We start from the raw sequence: 22,911 nt of genomic DNA on the forward strand, positions 1-22,911 counted from the left end.
CTTTAAATATGAATTTTAAAAAAAAATCCAGAGAAAATATACTGTACATCAAGTAAGGATTTTAATATTAAGTGCTACTGGCAGTGGACTAACTAAACTGATATTGCATGGAAATAGACCAATTCATATCTGTTGAAATAATTTTTGTCAATGTTTTTCAAGATGTATGTGAATTAAAATGAAAACATCTACAATAAAAGTTTTCTGTATCAGGTTTCTAATTTTTGTTTTGGGATTACATATACATATACAGTCAAACCCCTGTTCTCTGGTGTCCATGAAAACATACTAATCAAGTGTTTAATTAATTTATCTTAATTAAAGTCCTTGGATGAATTGCATATAATTAGAATAAAAGGATGTAGATTTATTTACGTGTATTTAAGATCTAAGGGCAAATCATTCTAAAGGCAAAAAAGTAAAGTAAAATCAAAACTCTTCAGTGTGCAATGCACGATAGAGGATCAATTTGAAAATAAACAACCTAAAACACGTAAATGTCAATGAAATAATCATATGAACAATTATTATAAAAAAAACTTTTATTCAAATTTTACCTTATTAATATTATTTTTAATATTTTCACACACCCTTACCCTCCCTCACACACACACACCTAAATGCTAAAAAAATCAAACTGAATCTAACAATAAATTCTTGTGATTTGTAACATTGGAAAAAGTTTGTATCACAAGCATGTTATTTAAAACACATTGTTCACATATATTTGATTTTCTTCACTTTACCAGTTTTACTCTCAGCCACAAATAGATTGTCTCTGGTGTCTACACATAAGCCCCATGGATAGTGTAGTTCACAGTTATCAATGTAACGGAGGAACTGTCCGTCCTGATCTAGGATGTGGATACAGTTGTTGTTTTTGTCTGCTGTCAGGATCTGACTCTGGCTGTCAGTTGTGATACCGACTGGATCAAACGATCCCTTGGTAGTAGAGGGATGACCAGTGTATCTAAATCGGAGTTTTCCTGCCTGATCAACCACCACTACACTGGCTCCACTGTCAGCTACACAGATATCCAGGTTCCTGTTCTCACTGATGTATTTACTGAAGAAACTAGATAAAAACAGATTTTTACCGTCCCTATCAAACTGAATGGTTTGTTTCTTTGTGGAGCCAGAGTAACGGACAACTTTTGTTTGTTTATTATCATAACTAATCATGATAACCAGGAGGTCACCAGAGGAGGTACTACAGACATAGTAAGGTGTCCACCCAAATAGTCTGATCACCTCCTGTATCTGTTTATTCTTAACTATGTTTACAGTTCTTGTATCAGAGTCAGTATAAACTAGATCTCCACTCCTTGTCACTGCTATGTCAAGTGGTATGTTCCCTGACTCGGTTTGGATTGACTTTAGTAGTTTACCCTGGAGGTTGTAGAGTTTCATGATATTGTCATCTCCACATGTCCAGATTTCTTCATCACTGAGACAGGTAACACTGTATAGTGGTCTATACCCAGTGTCTAAGGTGGTGATGAGCTCTGGTTCATCAAGCAGTGGTTTGACTGGAGGACAGGATACAGCTTCTATAGTCTTCATTGTGTAGCCATGTTCTTCTGTTGTAATGGATAATGCTGACAGAGAATCAAACATTTGATGGAGCTGTTCTGTGTTGATCCGATGAGGAGAAAAACTTGGTAATGTAACATTGACTTTAGGAGGTAAACTTCTGAATTCAGCATTCCTGGATTTGTATTCAGAGGTTAGGGAGACATCATTGGAGTCCAGTAATTTCTTTAGATCAAGTATGCACTGTTTAACATCAGAAGTGGTCTGTTTGATTTTATTTTCCTGTTTATTTAGAGCAGCCAGGTGTTTAGATTTCATCTCATCAATTTCAGATTTCTGTTTGTTGACAATGATGTTAATTTCTCTGTGCCAGTCGTCTCCTTGTTTGGCGACAGCTGTTGTCAGTTTCTCATAATGTTTTTCCAAGTTGACTTTTTCAGAATTTAAATCTGATGCTATTTCTTTATAAGTAGGATATATTCTTTTTTCCAGTTCTTTGAAATCCTTGTTCAAAATTTCTTTCATGAAGCTGGGATCCTGTAAAACATCGGTTAATTTATGCCCAAGATGTTCATAAGAGGAGAGGCAGGTAGAACAGACAGGAATGTAACATTTCTCACAATAAAGTTCACAATGTTTCTGGGTGTGGTGTGGACATTTTGGGTAGTTAACGTTAGGAGTAGATTTTCTGTGTTTGTATGGTACAACTTTGTGTCTTGTAGATGAATCAGAGAGATGCTCCCCCACACAGGCCTTACACAGGTTAATCTGACAAAGTTCACAATGACTCTGTAATGCAGCTCTTTGACACAGGTCACAGAGGAGGAGAACTTGAGCTCTGTCCAGGGGGTCCATCACTCGGTTTTGGTAAAAAAAATCAGATGACCCTGTATAAAGTTAATGGAGGCATGGGTCACTGCATTCAGAAATATAACGCAATTTTACACAAATACAACGTAAGGGTTTGGTTTTGTGGAATTGCCAAAGTCGGTTAAGAAGAACAGAAAGGATATTTTTGTAGTTTTAATGTTACAATTTTCTATCTGTTTAAAAAAATGTATATTACGAAGAAAATACCAACACTTTATAAAAGTCAAAACAATCTTTATGTAGTCAATTTGATCTAAAATGGCCTTCTCATGCATTTCAGGTAATTTAATGTATTGCACTAGACTTGATATCATAAATGACATCTAGAAAGATCTTTCAACATGTAAAATTTACCATATATATAAACTTGTCTCACCTCTAAATCCAACATGTCCTCCCGATAATCCCGTATATTATAATTTACTTCCTTGTCTGCGTTCTAAATGTTTACCTGGTTACCAGGTCACGTGATTTAAATACCTGAGAAATTTATATTGTTCGTCAGAAGTATAGAATAGATCAAGGTTGGTGACTGTAATTTACTGTTATTTAATAAATAAAATGCTTTCTTTGTTTGTTATTACTGGAATTAACGGAATTAACCCGCTTAAGCGTGTTATGTAAATTTTCCTGCAATATTCCAGTTATAACAAACAAAGGAAGACATTTTAGTGTTTATATGTATATCTGTATAAATAATCATTTAAAGTAGGATTAAAAAGATTAACTATTGTATTACTTATGATAACGTCTTTATACGTTTCATTGATGGAACAGCCACTGATCAAGAAATCTGTTCAGGCGACATGCCTACTGTATTTCATGCAGTGATTAACGCAATGGTTTTCTTAAGGAATAAAGGATAAATATTCAGTAGATGTAAATATCACATGGCTTTTGTATCTGGTTATTGAAAAATGAAGTTTAGAATCATTCTACATGTATCCATCTCTCCAGCTGTGTGTCCAACATTTTTGTCTGAGGAAAAAAATATTAGCTCACTTGACTTGAAGGCTCAAGTGAGCTTTCTGATCAAATCTTGTCTGTCGTCTGTCCGTCTGTAAACTTTTTTCAACTTTTCACATTTTCAACTTCTTCTCAAGAACCATTAGGTCAAGCGTCTTTTGTTCAAGGGGAGTTTAAATTGTTAAAATAAAGGGACAATTCCCTCCACAAGGGCAGATAATCAAGATAAGAGGCCCATGGGCCTTATAGGTCACCTGAGCATCATGCAAGAACTGTAAAATGATTGAATTTGGTTCATGTTTTAAGCTAAATGCTATGGCATTCAGAATGTTGAAAGAGGCACCATTGCTTATCATGATTATACACTTAGCAATTGTTTAGTTTGTTTACTTAATATGGATAAGCAGGGTAGGGGAACAAAAAAGTATATCAAGTAATCAGTAATATTCAGCAATAATCAGGAGTGTTCCTACCACACATGAACCCCTGACCCTAGGTCTACACATTGCACAATTTTTGAAAAGGCACACTTGCTTATCAAAAATGTTTGATTAATACCAAGGAGCAGATTTCAAACAATTCATTTTCACTATATAAGTAGAGCCCCCCCCCCTCCCCATTTTGTTATCCCTGACCCAGTGGTCGTGAAATTCACAATTCTGGAAGAAGAGCCCATCCCATTATAACTATGTAAATAGTTCATTCTGCTTATAACCCAGGAGTAGAGAAAAAGATTTTCTTAGATGTAATGTATTTTCACCATATAATCATTATAGAGCCACATCCTAACACCATAACCCCTGACCCTTGGGCCATAAAATTCACAATTTTGGTAGAAGCATTCTTGTTCATCATAACTATGTCCTTAAAGCTGAACACTCTCCATAAATAGGCATAGGCCGCCATATTTCTCTTTGTCCAGCGCTCTCCCCACAACCCATATAAGGAGAAGATCGCTTATCAGTTCAATGTATACTGACACGCAAAAGAAACGCAACAAGCAGTAATCTACAAATGTTTGAATTTTCTATCTTATGATTTTTAAAAAAAAAAGAATACAGTAAGGCTTAATTCACTTTTCAGAACATCAGAGATTTGATAAAAATATTAAATGTTTATCTTTTAACTTTACTAAGTAACATATGACTTTTAAAACACCCCCCTCCCAGCCACTCAATTACAACGTTCAAGACTGTCCTAAACAACATTAGCAGCTGAATTTCTAGGATACAATAGGTTAATCAATATCGAGATCTAAGCGAAAGAATTATTCTTTACCATTTTTAAATGCCTGTTTTTCAGATGATTAGGTCGAATTTTCTCTAATTTAGCGCATTGCAGTAACCCTTGGACTTCCGGTTCAAAGACTATCATTCATGAATAAAATACGTAAGACCCTGTTGAGACGTAATGTAGTGTATTTTTGCATCATCAACTCTCCATCGCCTTTACTTACTGATTTTCCAGCTAGAGCAATGGAAATGCGCACTTAAGCCATTTTCAAGAAGCTTTAACGTCGTTACGGGAAACGAAAGGAGATTTTATTTTTTGAAATATCGCTGCATTACTTAAGATGAACAGTACAAACCCTTAAAACTCCATAATACTGCCAGCTGTTTTGTTAAACATGCAATTTTCGATTTCTGTTATGCAGACTCAAACTTGACTTCCGGTTATGGTATGAAAATCGTTCAACCGTTAAATTACCGATATTTACCAATTTGAAGACATCCATAATTTTAAGATTTAAAACTTTTTACTCTACATAATTATTTCACCCTAAAGTAGGGTGTTGCGTTTCTTTTGCGTGTCAGTATATTTTGCTGTAGAGATCCGACAAGTGTAGACGTACATCTTACACAGCCGTGCAACTCGGTCGAGATGATATTATCAAATTTAACGTACTTTGTCCAAAAAAGGACAATAGTATCATGAAAAATACAGGTCAATACATTATGTACAAGCAGAAAATGCACATAAAACAAGGAAAAAACGCAAAAAAATCTAAGACCACGCAAGGAGTACTACATGTCGGACACGAGTTTCGAATGTGCAACCGAGTGTAACGAAATCGGACTGTTTATATACCCGTCTGACAGTGCCTATTTATGAAACGTGTTCAGCTTTAATTAGATTATTTAATCCTCAGAAGCAGAGAAGAAGATTTTCATAGATGTAATATATCTTCACCATAGAATCATTATAGAGCCCCGCCCTAACATCAGAACCCCTGACCCTGGGGCCATAAAATTCACAATTTTGGTAGAGACACTCTTGCTCATCATAACTATGTACTTAGTTGGTTTATTTAATACCTAGTAGCAGAGAAGAAGATTTTCAAAGATTTAATGCATTTTCACTATATAATCAATAGAGCCCCGCCCTAACAGCATAACCCCTGACCCTGGGGCCAAGAATTTCACAATTTTGGTAGAGACACTCTTGCTCATCATTATCATTAACTTAATTAGTTTATTTAATACCAAGGAGCAGAGAAGAAGATTTTCAAAGAATTTATGCATTTTCACTATATAATCAATAGAGCCCCGCCCTAACACCAGAACCCCTGACCCTGGGGCCATGAATTTCACAATTTTGGTAGAGGACTCATTGCTGATTACAGTCATACCAACAGATTGACTGCTTTATGTTCAGGAGTAAATAAGAAGATTTTTAAAGATTACACTAATTTTAGTGGTTTTTGCCCCATCCCCCAGGGGTCAGGGACCACAAAATTCACAATTTCTGTTCCCCTTCACCCGTAGATGCCATTTGTGCCAAAATTGGTTGAAATTGGTTCAGTGGTTTCAGAGAAGAAGCTGAAAATGTTCAAATGTTAACGCACGACGCACGACGGACGCCGACGTACAAAAACAGATAGCAATAGGTCACCTGAGTTTACTCAGGTGACCTAAAAAGACAAAAATAGGGTAGGGTTCTGTCACAATTGCATTTAATTGTGCTAGGTTCTTTTATCAAAATGACCTTTACCAATCTGGTAAATAGATGACCTTTGCCAATCAAGGAAAACAATATTTTACAACAATAACAATTTATTTACAAATGTACAAAAATTCAAAATAAAACTTGGGCTCCGGTGTAGCGCATAGGTGAACATCAGACATCAGTACCACGTGTCCCCGAATTCAAAGAACCATATCATTGGTATCCCCCACGTGTTGGCCGGAAGTACGTATCATCACCGGAAGTAGTCGTCATCAGACTGAGAAAGTTCCCTCATAAAGTAGTATAACATCAGAGTAGGCTATGTACACCGATAAGAAGGTCACCTATTTAAAATATTGAACAACCACATATAATGACCTAATCTATTTAACATAATAACTTCTCATTAACACGCCTAACGCATACATGTGACAAAAACTATAATACAAATATGGTCTTCCGTAACAAAGATTGTATTCAAGTATTTACAGCTATAAACCAGGTAATTTACGTTTTGTAGCGATAAAAATATATATAACAAGCAAATAATTTCGTATACACAAACTTCTAAGAAAAACAAGAAAATAACACTTACTGGATTGTAGTCACTCACACTCTTACACATGCAAAAACAAAAGGCCCAGGTTTCAAACAGTCCACGCAGGAGTCAAATGTCCACTCAGGTTTCAAATGGTCCACACAGGTAAAAGTATCACTAAGAAATGCATCCCAATTTCACACAGCATAGGAGCTGCCCAATCCACTAAGTATGGGGTCCTTATCTCACACCGTCTACACAGTTTGGTGTCCAGAACTAATCTGACAAACCTGGTCAAAACCCATGGCTATAAATATCGATAAACTTGACAAACAGGTTTACCAACCGATGCCGCAGCTCTGTATGCTACAATTCAGTGACCATCGATGCGTGCAAGTAAAACACTCCAATATGTATGGAAGCGCATTTGGAGCAATATTCACAATATTGTGACAGGTTCATTAAAAAAATGTTCTTCTCAAGAACAACTGCATGGACCAGAAAAGCTGAAACATATGTGGAAGCACCAAAGTTTGGGTAACTTGTAGATTCTAAATTGTTCATTTCATGAGCCCCGTGGGTAGGGAGGGGCCACAATAGGGAATGCAAGATTTACATTGAAATATATAGAAAAAAATCTTTCTTTGAAAATCTTTCCAAGAAACGTTTGGCCAGAAAAACTGAGAATTACTCAAAGTATGAACCCGGGGGTATGGCGTGGCCACAATAGGGAATCCGATTTTTACACTGATTGATTGTATATTGTTTAACGTGTCTTTAAGAATTTTTTCACTCATATGGAGACAACACCACTTTCCGGAGGAGAGCAGCAAATTCTTCGGCACTCATTCTCTATTTTAAATTGTCCAAAGTATGACTCATGGGGTAGGGTTAGGTCCCAATAGTTTTTTCAAGGGGGGAATCTGGTAAAGAACAGAAAATACAAAGCTACTCAGGAAAGCGATGTGGCCCATGGCCGGTGTAAAGACGAATAATGTCCCCCATCGAATAATGACCGGGGGTCATTTTTTGACAGCGAAAAATGACCCCCGGTCAAAATTCAACGGCGAAAAATGACCCTCGGTCATTATTCAACGTAGAAAAATGACCTTTTTGCCCGTAGAAAAAGTGTCACCACCCTAAAAATTTGCAGAACCCACGTGAAGAAAAATGACCCCGTACAAAAACAACTCCCTGTGGATTAAAGCTTAAATTTTTAGAGGGCAAAAAAAAAAAAATAGATAAAGAAGCATATTGGCCAAAATGCTCACCTGAGCTTATTTGGAAAAATTAATGAGATGTTGATCTCATAAGATACGATTATAGCTATATTTTAAGGTCAATGCGATCATTCAGAATCTAAAGGAGTAAAGATTTATCGAGCCTAGAGGGTTAGGTAAACATTGTTTTTCGATAGTGGAAAACATCGTACTGACAGAAAAAATCAATATCATATATTATTATATCCTTGAAAAGCGGGAGGGTATATAGTGATCGGGACGTCCGTCCGTCCGTCTGTTACGCTTTGGGGTATCCATCTGTTATTCCCAACTCCTCTTATATATAAAAAATGTGTTTGTGAAACAGCTATGCCCCTGTATGGCAACATAGCGAAGATAAAACTTTTTTTAAATGCAATTTAAATATAATGGTACCCAAAGTAGGGTCTTCTTACAAGAAATACAATTACTAAATAAGAAAGCCCTAGCACCACTTGTTCAAAATTAATGGCTAAGGATAAGTGTTTGAAAAGTAGGTCAAACTAAAAGGTCAAAGTTGATGGTTTCTTAAGAAAGGTTTAATGTAACAAGATATACATTTGCGAAGTATGAGAGTACTAGTATCTACAGTTAAAAAGTTATAGCCAAAGTAAATTAAAAAATTTGGCATTTTTTGTAAAATGGGACAAACTCCAAGGTAAAAGTCAAAAGGTGAAATTTGGTGGTAACCAAAGTAAGGTCTTGTAACAAGGAATACACGCATATTGAATATGAAAGGCATAGCTCCAATAAATGAAAAGTTATGGTCAAGGTTATAGTTTTTGCGGAGAACCAGACCGCCAGATAGACAGACAGACATACAGACAAACACGATAAAACTATATACCCCCCGAATCTTCGATTACAGGGACATAAAAAGAAATGGTCTTCAATGAACTTTTCATATTATGATACAGTATAAAGAAGACGTTACAAAAATGAAAATGTGTGTTCTGATTTTCATATTAAATTCTCTGAAAAAAAAACTCAGAACTGGGTAAAAGGGTGGAGTAAAACAAGAATTAAGAAATGTAATGAATACTGTGTGCTAAATCGAAAGGTCATGTCTAAGTGTATAGTTTTTGCATTAGAATGTGTATTTTTACACTTGCCCATAGCTTTACAGAGCATGTTTTTAGGTGTCATACCCACCCCACCCCTTACTTATTTAGGAGGAAGTCGATCATCAACAAAAAAACTACCCTACCTGTATTTTTCTATAAGGAGCGACTAAAAATAAGCTTAAAATAATCTACTATTCTACTAATTTTCAACTGTTACTTTGCCACAAAACTTTCAAGTATACCCCCACCAACATTTAAAGTATGCTTTAATCATGGCGAAGTAAATTATGATATGATAGTACTTGTGTGAAGGCTTAACTTCATTTCAATATCTTACCTAGAGCCTCTTTCAGTATAATTATTGAAAGGAAAAGAGTTTTATTTATATTTTTGCCTTTCATTCATTTTTTTTTATTTATTTTTTATTTTTTTATTTTATTATTATTATTTGATTTTTTTTTGGAATAAGCGTAATTTTTTTTTTTTTGGGGGGGGGGTTTAAAATTTCCCCCTCTTTCATTGTCAAAAAGGATTTTCCAAACTTATACAAGCTAAAAGCTGAAATGAAGGAAAAATTAATTTTTCTATTAAGAGTATTGGAACCTGATTGTTGCATAGTTTGAATTCTTAAAAGAAATGGAATATCATTCTTTAAGCAAACACTATAAGGAGGAAATAAAAAAGAAATTTTATTACTTGACAATTAAAGAATCTCTTTTTACTTTAAAGGGGGTCATTTTTCAATGGGGGTCAATTTTTTATAGGACTAACATATAAAATAATGACCCCTATGACACTTTTTCTACAAAAAATGATTTTTTTTCTATGGGTATGAAGTCATTTTTTTGTCGTTGAAAAATGACCCCCGGTCATTATTCGATGGAGGTCATTTTTCGTCTTTACACCGGGCTCTTGTTTCTTTAATTAAACAAGATGTGTTTGTGAAACACTATGCGCCCGGTGGCAACAAAGTTAAAAAACATCTAAGGTCACAAGGTCATTGATCTTAGTGTCATTTGAAAGAACTTGATTAGTGAAGTATGTTTATTATATACCCATCAATTTCCTTGTTTTTATTACTTTTAATTTTACAGAGTTTGATCTGATTTTCTGGATCACCACACTGTGGTTTTCTGAATCCATATCACCACTCTCTGAAACTGGTGACGTAGTACGCAGAAATATGACGTTATTTTTCTTGCGCGTTAAAATGTCCCTTGTTATTATGCTTTGTTTAATGGAGAAATATTATACAATCTATCTCTAAAGTTTTATTCTGCTATATTTAGCTAGTTATAAGGGGGTATATAATAAATTTATCATTATAACAGTAATTTGATCTGAGGAGCCGTATCACGTCTCGTTAACAGGCGCGGATCATCAGATCACACTCGACGCTTCGTGTCTCGTGAGATCTGATGATCCGCGCCTGTCAACTCGACGTAATACGACCCTTCGGATCAAGTTACTGTTATAATAATATATATATACCAAATATGAAGTCTCTATCTCTCATGGTTAAAAAGTAATAGTGAGGTTCAAAAAAGCTATTTTTAGCATATAGAAAACATATTATGGAACTAAAAAGATTTATCATTCCGTTTTTGGAAATTTCCAGAACGGAATGATAAATTTTTTTAGTTCCTAGAAATATATTTGTATGTAAATGCTAATTAGAATGAAATATTGATACTTTGCCTTTATTGTAGTAAAATGGGAGCTCTTTCAAGATATTGACCCTTTTCGTGTTTTTATACACAATTACATACTAAACACTTGTTAAAACTCCCCATTAAACAAAGGAATTGACAAATAAAAAAAATAAATGATGAAATGTTTTTTATTTCACATACATCATGCAATTTTCATCCCCCTTTTAAAAAATAAAAAGAAAATTAGAGGTAGCCTTTGTTGCAGTGAAAAGGGGGAATATCAAAATTGCAAAATAGGACTTATTTTATCCAACTAGATATTTTATAAGTCGCAATGGGTTTACATAACATCAACAGACGATTGTAATACTGCATTATTTTCTAAAAATAAAATAAATCTTACATTATTTAATAATTTTCTCTCCATGCTTCATTTTTTTTCTTAACACACGAAACTATTTTACGTGAAAAAAGTGCGGGGGGGGGGGGGGTAAAAGGCGACAAAATTACGATTTTACGAATATCATGTGAAATATAGAAAAATAAAACATTTCGAGGGTTGCATTTGAATGACTCATTCTTACTTTTTTTAAATCAAGCTGATCCGTGCATATTTAAGAACTCAATAAAAAGGGTGTGTATAAACAATTCAACATGTTCAAGAAGAAAGACTTAAATCGTTTACTTTTGGTTGCAGTGTTTGTTTGTTTTGGTTTTTTTTTAACTCATAAATTGAAATAAAACAAGATAAAATTGATAAATCTATACCAAGAAATTAATACCTCAAAATAAATTATACTCCAAAGTTATTTATTAATCTTTAAAAAAATATATTTAAAAAAACAGCCGGTAAATAATAGAAATGCCATGCCAGCTTTGTTACAACGCACTTTGAAAAATTACGCACTTTGAAAAAAAAATTCAAAGTGCGTTAAAATTTGAACCAATTCAACACACTTTGAAAAAATAAAATTTATTTTCAAAGTGCGTTAATATCGACCATATTAACGCACTTTGAAAAAAGTGCATAATTGATATTCTTGCAAATCTTAGGTATGATAAATAATTGAACCTGTTATGTAACTATCTAAAAAAGGGTAATCGTCGCAAACCACGGCCAAAATGTACACTCCTCTTCCATTCTGAGAGAGCTATCTGCGGACTCCGGACCGTGGCTTGAGACGATGAATAAGGGTCTGTCATCATTATCATAAATAATAAGGAAACGGATTAGTATTAGTTTTTGAAACTTGTTTCCGAATCCTTTTTGATCTTTGTACTTCCCTTGTCATGTTCAAATAAAATATGGTTTAAACTAATTGAACCTGTTGGCCAACTTTTTGGTGATAAGGTCACTTCAGGGTGTGAAGTGAGCGATTTTGATTTTTCCATACTTTGAAAATTCTTTCTCTCTTAAATGTTTTATAATTGTACTTAAATTTTTCCAGTTTGCATGCATTTCATGTAAACTAAAATTTATCAAAAGTTTTCAACGTTATACTAGTTATGCAAATGCATATTTTGGTGAAGCATAGGCATCGGGTACCGGGAGGGGTGCTTAGACACGCGAATGTTTTACAATGATATACAGTAGTTACATAATATAGACATTAATTTGGGATTACTTTCGGGGGGGGGGGGTACATGTAACGTTCAATTAATTTGCTACCCACGGCTATGTAAAAAAAAAGAGTTGGGCTGAGAGACCTTCTTCTCGTCTTCTCCTTGTTCTCAATAAGGTATAATCAATTCACGTGAATTAAGAAGATATAATTATTACAAAATAATTTTCTCAATTACTAAAATTGAATTCTATAGAATTTTTGCTTAATACATATTTTTTTTCAAAGTGCATTTTTCCCCATGGTAAAAAATGTTAATGTACACTCTTAACGCACTTTGAAAAAAAAAATTCGTTAAAATTGGGACAAAATCAACGCACTTTGAAATTTTTTTTCAAAGTGCGTTAAGAGTCCACATCAATATATTTTACCATGGAGACACTTAACGCACTTTGAAAAAAAAAATCATATTTTAGTCATGGAAAGATTTTATTTCTTATTTATCTTTAAAAAAACTAAACCTAACCCTAACTTCAAAAATGAATTGATTTACACCGGTTGAGAAGAGGAGAAGACGGGTATAAGATCCATCAGTCCTAATCTTTATCTTTTTAATGCATAGGTGTCGGTAACAAACGTGGGAGCAATAAACCTAAAAAGGGTACGCTGCATTTTCAATGCTTATACGATGTATATATCTTTCCAAAATAAGTGGGGGGCTTAAGCCCCCATCCCCTCCCCTGGCTCTTCGTCCAGTCTCGATGTCTATGCTATACTCAAAGCATTCATATAATTATGAATTAACCTAACTGGTATGACGTTGAAAACTTTCAATCATAAATGATTTAATTAAAACAGATGAAAACTAGAAATTTTTAAGTACAGTAAAACGTATGAGAGAGAAAGCATCTTCATAGTTTGAACAATCAAATTGGTCCCTTTTTATTATGATAAATGCTAAGTTGCTTGAAGCTGTCCTCTGTTAGTGCCCCCTATGCACCTTTACAACATCTACTTATAAAAGACTAAAATTTAACAGTGGCGTAGCATCGTTTTTATAAGTGTAGGGGGCCAGCCAGAGAAATTTTTTTTGTACTTAACTAAAAAAGTTGACAAGTAAAAAAAAAGGAAAAGTTTAGCCCAATAGCCCAAGGTCGAAAATACTATTTTGTGGTGGTGGTGGTGGGGATAATTAGGTATACTTTTTCTCACTGTCAACTACTTTCAGTAGCAATTCCAATACTACATTCTCTGTCATCACTAAAGGTCTAAAAGTGGGGGGCCAACCAGGTTTTCAATTAACATTTCCTATAGTATAAGTAAGGTTAGGAAAAAAAAGTGGGGATGCAGGCCCCCCTGCCCCCCCTCCCCTGTTGCTACACCCTGTTTAAAAAAAAAGAAGAAACGAATTAATGAACTTAAACAATCGTCACTCTTTTTTCAAGGCCCTTTAATTTTCCCTTTTATTTTATCTAAACCTTAGATATTTAAAACGTCAATATCTCAGGTCCTACAGTGACTTTATCATAAAAAGGTCATCAAACCAGGATCTGTTATTTATCAAACCGATTATTTGAAGTAATATTGATCAATCTTTACATTTATTTTCATAGTGCGTTAATATGGTCGATATTAACGCACCTTGAAAAAAAGAATTCTTTTTCAAAGTGCATAAGCTTGGTCCCAAATTTTAAAGCACCTTGAAAAAATTTTTCAAAGTGCGTAATTTTTTCAAAGTGCGTTGCCACAAGGCTATAAAATTAGTACTATGTAGTCTGAGCTTACAAAATTTTTATGGAGCATAAAACAACAAAAAATAAAGAAATGTTGAAAATCTTATCTTGATACGTTCATTATTTTCCAAAATTATCATAAAATGAAAACGACATTAAATCATCACCCGGCGCTGTCGCCGTTTACTTTTATGACGTCCGACAACGTCATTGTTTTTCAATGTCTGCTTCTTCTACTTCATACACTTATTTTGATGAGATTCTCTAGAGCTGAGTATAAGGACTTCAATCCGTCTTGTTTATATGATTTTACAATGACATGAACATCGGCTTCAATCCGTCTTGTTTATATGATTTTTCAATGACATGAACAGCGGCTTTCAATGTATATACTATTGCTAATGGATTTATACCATGGCAGAGATCCTCGCTTGATTGTGCCATTATATTTTGCTTTTTGGAGTTCAATATCTACACAACACGATCAATGTCGATCATTTTTGACGTGATTGATTTTTCACACCTTGACTACAAATCATCATAAATCGTGCATTCTTTTTCTCTCTTAATCTATTTTGGCATAAAAAAAAAACAAATAATCTGGATGCATATTATTTCTCCTTAGCCAGTTTAAATATTCTCTAAGTGTAAACCAGTTTAATCAACTGATCAAGGGGCAAAACTTTATAGAGTGTTGGAAAAGGAAACCCCTCCCCCTTTTTACATCATTTTCAAGGCAACATTTGTGTCGATACTCCATGTAAAATATACGATAAAATTTCATAGAATTTCCAGAATGAGGTGAAAAATTAATATTTTATGGAACAATAGTGTCCCAACACATCCCTAAATTAACGGGATTTTTGGATGTCAAATGTTCATATCACATTTAGTTTTTCTTATTAGCAGTATACTTAGGTAGAAAAAAAAACGTCATTTTCAATGTTGCACCGCATGGACATGCCACTGCTTACAAAAACATTACTATTTTATTATTCTATAGATAGAAAAGATGGTGATATCTAGATATTTTAAAATTCATTCATGCACCTAACATGCCTAAAGCGGTTTTAATTTTATGGCGCTAGTCCACGAACATCTTGATAGCCCCTCGTATAATCACAACTCTTCAGTGTGCAGTGCAGTCCCTCTGTCTGTCCGTCTAACTGTCTGTAAACAATTTTTCAAATGATATTCCTACTATAGTTTTGGTCTGATTTGAAAATAACTTGGCACACAAGAAGACTACACTAAGATACATAATTCTGTGTATCGGTTTTTGATTTTGATGAATGGTGTTGACGTGGTTACTAAAAATATTTTTTTTTTGTGAAATTCTTTCAAAGTGCTACTCCTCCTATAGTTTTAGTCTGATTTTAACATATCCTGGCACACAAGTAGACTACACTTAGATATTACGTGTTTCTGTATATCTGTTTTGATTTCGATGAACGGTGTTGTCGTTGTTACTATAAATAAAAATTGCTGTGAAATTCTTTCAAAATGCAACTTTTTCTACAGTTTTGGTCAGATTTCAGTATAACTTGGCACACAAGTAGGCTACACTAAGATTCATAATACTGTATATCGGTTTTTGATTTCGATGAAAGGTGTTGCTGTGGTAGCCAAAGATAGAAATTTCTGTGAAATACTTTCAAAATGCTACGTCTCCTACAGTTTTGGACTGATTTCAATTTATTTACATTTGGAAATGTTTTCCTTTCTATAACTCTACTGCAAACAATGCATATCTATAACTGTATAAATACCGGATCAACGTTCGACGTTATTTCTCATAAAGGATCGACGCGCGTTCAGTGGATTAAATACATGCCGTTGGGTTTGAAAAATAATGCATTGCACGCGTTAAAAGTCAAAATCAGGCAAATTTTAAGTATGAATAAGTCACAAATGTAAATATAAGTAATAAGGTATCATTCTTAAACATCTATCGGGCTATAAATACGGGTTGGTACGAGATTAAATTCATCATAAAGCCCTTTAATCTCGTGACCAACCCGTATTTATATCCCGATAGATGTTTTAAAATGATAACTTATTTCATAAATAACTTGGCACACAAGTATACTGCACTAAGATACTTAATTCTGTGTATCGGCTCTTGATTTCGATGAACGGTGTTGCTGTGGTTACTAAACAAAGACATTTCTGTGAAATTCTTTCAAAATGCTACTTTTTCTACAGTTTTGGTCTGATTTCAGTATAACTTGGCACACAAGTAGACTACACTAAGATACATAATACTCTTAATCGGTTTTAAATTTTGATGAACGGTGTTGCCGTGGTTACTAAAAAAAATTTTTTTTGTGAAATCCTTTCAAAATGCTACGTCTCTGACAGTTTTGGTCTGGTTTCAATATTACTTGGCAAACAAGTAGACTACACTTATTAAGATACACAATTCTGTATATCGGTCTTTGATTTCGATGAACAGTGTTTCCGTGTTTACTAAAAATAGAAATTTCTGTGAAGAAATTCTTTTAAAATTCTACTTTTTTATAAAAGTTACGGATTGATTTCAATATAGCTTGGCACACAAGTAGACTACACTAAGATACTTAATTCTGTATATTGGTTTTTGATTTCGATAAACGGTGTTGCTGTGGTTACTAAAAATAGAAATTTCTGTTAAATTCTTTCAAAATTCTGCTCCTCCTACAGTTTTGTTGTGATTTCAATAAAACTTGGCAGACAAGTAGACTACACTAATTAAGATACATAATTCTGTGTATCGGTTTTTGATTTCGATAAACAGTGATTCTGTGGTTAATAAAAATAGAAATTTCTGTGAAGAAATTCTTTCAAAATTCTATTTTTTCCTACAGTTTTGGACTGATTTCAATAATTTGGCACACAAGTTGACTACCCTAAGATACACATTTCTGTGTATCGGTTTTTTGACTCCCATGAACATCATTGCCTTGGTAATTAAAAATAGAAATTTTTGTTGAATACTCTCAAAATACCACTCCAAATACAGTTTTAGTCTGATTATAATATAATGTGGCATGCAAGTAAACTACACTAAGAACATAAAGAGACTTAATCGCGGATCAATATTCTATTTATTGCTGTTGTAAAGTTTTAATTCCCAACTGCTTAAGTATTTTCCTCTTCCTTTGCTATTAGTTCAAACCAGTAGAGCTTCAGTCTCGACAGAGACTTCTGGTTTTTCTTTCTCCTTGCTTGCAAATATACATAGTATTCCTTTGAAATATTGAAGTTTTCTTCCAATATAACGTTAATATATGAAGCAGTCATTTCAACCTTTAGTAGAATTTTGAAATGATTGTTCTTAATATTCTTTTTGTTTAATATATGTTATACCTTATTGATCATGTTGATAATACTAGTATTATTGAAAATATTTTCACCACACCCCCACACACACTCACCCCACTCACACACACACACACACACACACTCCCTCACACACACCCTCACACACACCCTTACACACACTCACCCTCACACCCCACACACATAAATACTAGAAAATCAACCTGAATCAAACAATAAATTCTGGTGATTTGTAAAATTGGAAAGTTTCTATCACAAGCATGTTATTTAAAACACTTCGTTCAAATATATTTGATTTCCTTCACTTTACCACCTATATACTCAGCCACAATTAGATCATCTCTGGTGTCTACACATAAACCACATGGACGCGGTAGATGACAGTTATCAATGTAACGGAGGAACTGTCCGTCCTGATCTAGGATGTGGATGCAGTTGTTGCGACGGTCTGCTATCAGGATCTGACTCTGGCTTTCTGTTGTGATGCCGCATGGATAAATTAATCCCTTATTAGTAGAAGGATGACCAGTGTACCTAATCGAAGTTTTCCTGCCTGATTAACCACCACTACTGCTTTGGCACCACTGTCAGCCACATAGATATCCAGGTTCCTGTTCTCAGTGATGTATTTACTGAAGATACTACATGAATACAGAGGTTTACCTTCACTATCAAACTGAATGGATTGTTTCTCTCTGTGAGCCAGAGTAACGGACGACTTTTGATTGTTTATCTTCATCACTGACCATGGTAACCAGGAAGTCACCAGAGGAGGTACCACAGACATAGTAAGTTCTCCACCTCTGTAATCTGATCACTTCCTGTATTTGTTTATTCTTCACTATGTTTACAGTCCTTGTACCAGGGTCAGTATAAACTAGATCTCCTCTCTCTGTTACTGCTATGTCTAGTGGATAGTTCTCTGATTTGGTTTGGATTGACTTCAATAGCTTGCCCTGGAGGTTGTAAAGTTTCATGATTTTGTCTTCTCCACATGTCCAGATTTCTTCATCACTGAGACAGGTAAGACTGAATAGATATTTATACTCAGTGTGTATGGTGGTGATGAGCTCTGGTTTATCAAGCAGTAGTTTGACTGGAGGACGGGATACGGCTTCTGGTGTCTTCATTGTGTAGCCATGTTCTTCTGTTGTAATGGATAATGCTGACAGAGAACCAAACATTTGATGGAGCAGTTCTGTGTTGATCTGATGAGGAGAGAAACTTGGTAATGAAACATTGACTTTAGGAGGTAAACTTCTGAATTCAGCATTTCTAGATTTGTACCCAGATGTTAGGGAGACGTCATTGGAGTCCAGTAATTTCTTCAGATCAAGAATGCACTGTTTAACATCAGACGTGGTCTGTTTGATTTCATTTTCCTGTTTATCTAGAGCAGCCAGGTGTTTAGATTTCAGCTCATCAATTTCAGATTTCTGTTTGTTGACAATGATGTTAATTTCTCTGTGCCAGTCTTCTCCTTGTTTGGTGACAGCTGTTGTCAGTTTCTCATAATGTTTTTCCAAATTAAGTTTTTCAGAGTTTAAATCTGATGCAATTTCTTCATATGTAGGACATATTTTTTTTGCTAGTTCTTTCAAATCATTGTTTAAAATTTCTTTTATAAAGCTGGGATTCTGTAAGACATTTGTTAATTTATGCCCATGATGTTTCCCAGAGGAGATGCAGGTAGAACAGACAGGGATGTCACATTTCTCACAGTAAAGTTCACAATGTTTCTGGGTGTGGTTTGGACACTTTGGGTAGTTAACATTAGGGGTAGATTTTCTGTGTTTTTATGGTACAACTTTGTGCCTTTTTGATGAATCAGAGAGATGCTCCCCTACACAGGCCTTACAAATGTTAATCTGACAAAGTTCACAATGACTCTGTAATGCAGCTTTTTGACACAGGTCACAGAGGAGGAGAACTTGAGCTCTGTCAAGGGGGTCCATCACTGGAGTTTTGGTCATAAAATCAGATGACCCTGTATAAAGTAAATGTAGGCATGGCTCACTGACTACAGAAATGTTAAGCAATTTTAAAATAAAATAAATAAATAAAATATAAGAGTTATGTTTTGTCATGTTCTAAATTTTGAATTTACCGGGTGGGAGTAAATACAAAATTTAGTTGTCATGTTCTAAATTTTGTTTTTACTCCCACCCGGTAAATAAAAAATGTAGAACATGACATTTTGTTAGAGAAATTGTAGGACAGTGTCCGATTAGAAATAACAGGAAGGATCTATTTGTAGTTTTAAATTGGCATGTAAACTTTTCTTATGTTTGATTAAAAAATCATGAAAAAATGTTCGATAACAGTCAAAACAGTTTATGTAGTTAATAAATATAATCTATCTAATCTATCTAAAGTGGCCCGCTCATGCAATTTATCTAATGTATTATACATGTACTAGACTTGAAATCAATAATCTGGAAATGTCTTTCAGCATGTTAAATTTTCTAAATATAATCTAGCATCACCTCTAAATCCAACATGGCCTCCCTGATAATCCTTTACATCACAATTTACTTCCTTGTCTTCATTCTAAATGTTAACCTGTTACCAGGTCACATGATTTAAATACCTCAGCTATCTAGAAATCACCCTATGTAGAGAGTACGTTTAAATTAAAATAGATTAATATTAAGGGGTGTTATTAACAATAGTTACCGTATATGGTCATTAAACCCATTAAAATGAACTTTAGAGTCACTCTGTCTATCTTGTATTTCCAGCTTTGTATATATATATCCATCATATTTTTGTCTATATGAAAAGTCTTTGAAATATTTTCTCCCTTAATTTTGTAGACGTTTGTAATAATATGAACTATACACGTGTACCTGGTATTTCTAAGTTTTAACGACGGGTGACTTCATGCAACATGCAGTGGCGTTACATCGATTTTGAAAAAGGGGGGGGGGGGCAGCCAGAGAATTTTTTTTCACTTAACTGAAAAAGGTGACAAACAAAAAAAAAAGTTTGCCCAAAGTCAGAAATATTTTGAGGGAGAGGGGGTGAACTTTTTCTCAATGTCAAATACTTTCAGTACCAATTCTAATGCTCCATTAATTTTAGGTACATCACTTAAAAAGTCTAAAAGGGGGGAGGGCAACAACCAGGTTTTCAACTAACATTTCCTATAGTAACAGTAAGGTTGGGAAAAAAGTGGGGAGCCAGCCCCGCCCCCCTCCGTTGCTACGCCCCTGTATAATTAAGGATATGCGAAAATTGCGCTAAAATAAACTCTCAAAGCAGACATTTTCTTTTAATTGCACGAATGGTCAACACCTTATCTAGCTGCAGATCTGTAGCGTTATGATTTTATATATTTCATTTGTCTTTTTTAATCCACCTTTCAACCATTTTTAGTTGTCTCTTCAGGCAATAAAGTCGTTAGAACTATATAACAAATAATTTTAATCAAGCGAGTTTAACACTTGTAGAGACGATTTGAAGGGTTGGGAGGTGTATAAAATATACATATTGGATACAGAATGTGTCTAGAATTAGGTAGTGAAAGGTGGTTGATTGACCAATACTTGAAAGTGGGTAATCCCCCCCCCCCCAAAGCGCGCAAAAAATATTGCGCCGTAAATTGCATGCATCTTTTTTGCATTACAGGATCTGTAGCGTTATGGTCAAAGACAAATATATAAAACCATAACGCTATGTACAGATCTGCAGCTACATCTTATCTATAACTTTATGCTATTACACAATCTAATTAAATTGTGCTATTACATAACATAAATTGCTCTATAGAACATTTAATCATTTGATGCTTTCACACATTAATTATTAGGTAGGGGTTATAGATCCTATTTTTTATTAAAAAAAAAAAAATAAGTAAATAAACAATAAGTCAGGTGTCTGTGCTTGCACATGAATCATATGTATTGCTTTTGAGAACTTTCCTTTGGTACCAATAATTTTAAATTAAGTTGTTTAAATTAAGAACTTGGAGTGTGATCTACTAAGTAATGAAAAACTGAAAACCCTGATCGCCATAACTTTTTACTGGTAAAAGGGAGGGGGGGGGGGTTAAAGAGGCAATAATTTTATCCTGTTTTAATCCTAGTTCTTGATCTTAGAGTTTGAAATATATTTGAAAACTTTAATCTTGTTCCATATAGAGCTTTCATCAACTGAATCAGTGTTTCACAAGATCATCTTCTTTTCAAATTAATTGTCTCAAGTCAAACCTGTTCATGTGCTGTATTCACTTTTTATGTCAATTTGCATCGGGTTCAAGATTGAAAAAATATTAGTTTCATATTGGCGTCAAATCAAAAAACCTCAAAGTAGCCAGTCGGCAGTTGTACACTGGGCCCATAATATTAGACAAACACTTCTAATAACAGTGACACGAAAGAGTAGGTAAGCTAATCCATAATGTTCAGAACATTATGAGAAGAAGATTTTTTAAGAATTGATTGATAGATTGATTGTATACTGTTTAACGTCCCTCTCCAGAATATTTCACTGATATTCCCCATTTTCAAAAGTGAGTTATCTCCCCTCAAAATCGGAACTCTTCTACACCAGCCTAACTTCCGCGGACTACGCAATACGAAAATCCAACAAAATATAGTGATCAACTTACACGCTGTATTTAAAAATTTTAAAAGAAGAAACGGTTTGCATTTTTTTTTAGATAATAAATTATTTTATAAAGGGTCTGTTAGCCCCCCCCCTTTCAAGAAAGCTATACGAATTAGCCAGGCACGTAGCATCGTCTTTAAAAGTGGGGGGGGGGTAGCCAAAGAAATATATTTATTTCTTACCTGGAAAAGTAGACAAGCAAAGAAAAACCTTGCCCAAAGTTGAAAAAGCTACTTATTTCAGTACCATTTTCTTGGCATACAATACTACATTTCCCTTATATAAAAAAGTGGGGGTGGGGCTAAGCCCCTTGACCCCCCCCCCCCCCCCCCCCCCGTGCGTACAGGTACAGGGAACGAATATGAAAATGGGTTGAACAGTTGAATATGAACCATAGTTGTGAAAATTAAAAATTATTAGAATTATTAACTGTGAATTCAATAAAATTACGGTATATGTATTTTTTCACAGATGCACATGCATACATGTATATGTCAGTTACACGGGGTTACATGAGTCTCTCTTTCTCACTCTCTCTCTCTCTCTCTCTCTCTCTCTCTCTCTCTCTCTCTCTCTCTCTCTGATATTGTTTTTTTAACAAACTTTGCCTAAAAAAATATATAAAAATAAATACATGTACTTACACTGAAAGAATTTTAAAAAAATAAATAACTCTTGAGAAAAGAATGTTTTCCGTTAATTAACGAGAAATACGCCAGGAAATTATTGTATCAATTTCGTGTTTCTGCTCTCAATTCTATGATCTTAAACAAAATGTGTATTTTACTCGGGAATATACATGTACATGTATATGCTTAGATCCTACACTAAAACTTTGATTAAATGCAGCTCAGAC

The 22,911-nt window shown here is 34.4% G+C and overlaps 1 pseudogene; it reads right to left on the bottom strand.

Moving 5' to 3' along the window:
• Nucleotides 1–643: 643 nt before the first annotated feature.
• Nucleotides 644–19,993, bottom strand: LOC134257836 (uncharacterized; annotated as a pseudogene).
• Between the last annotated feature and the right edge of the window lie 2,918 nt (nt 19,994–22,911).

Source organism: Saccostrea cucullata, unplaced genomic scaffold, assembly GCF_032062105.1.
Source record: "Saccostrea cucullata isolate Sc308-1 unplaced genomic scaffold, CSIRO_AGI_Scuc_v1 ctg4103, whole genome shotgun sequence".
Lineage (NCBI taxonomy): Eukaryota > Metazoa > Mollusca > Bivalvia > Ostreida > Ostreidae > Saccostrea > Saccostrea cuccullata.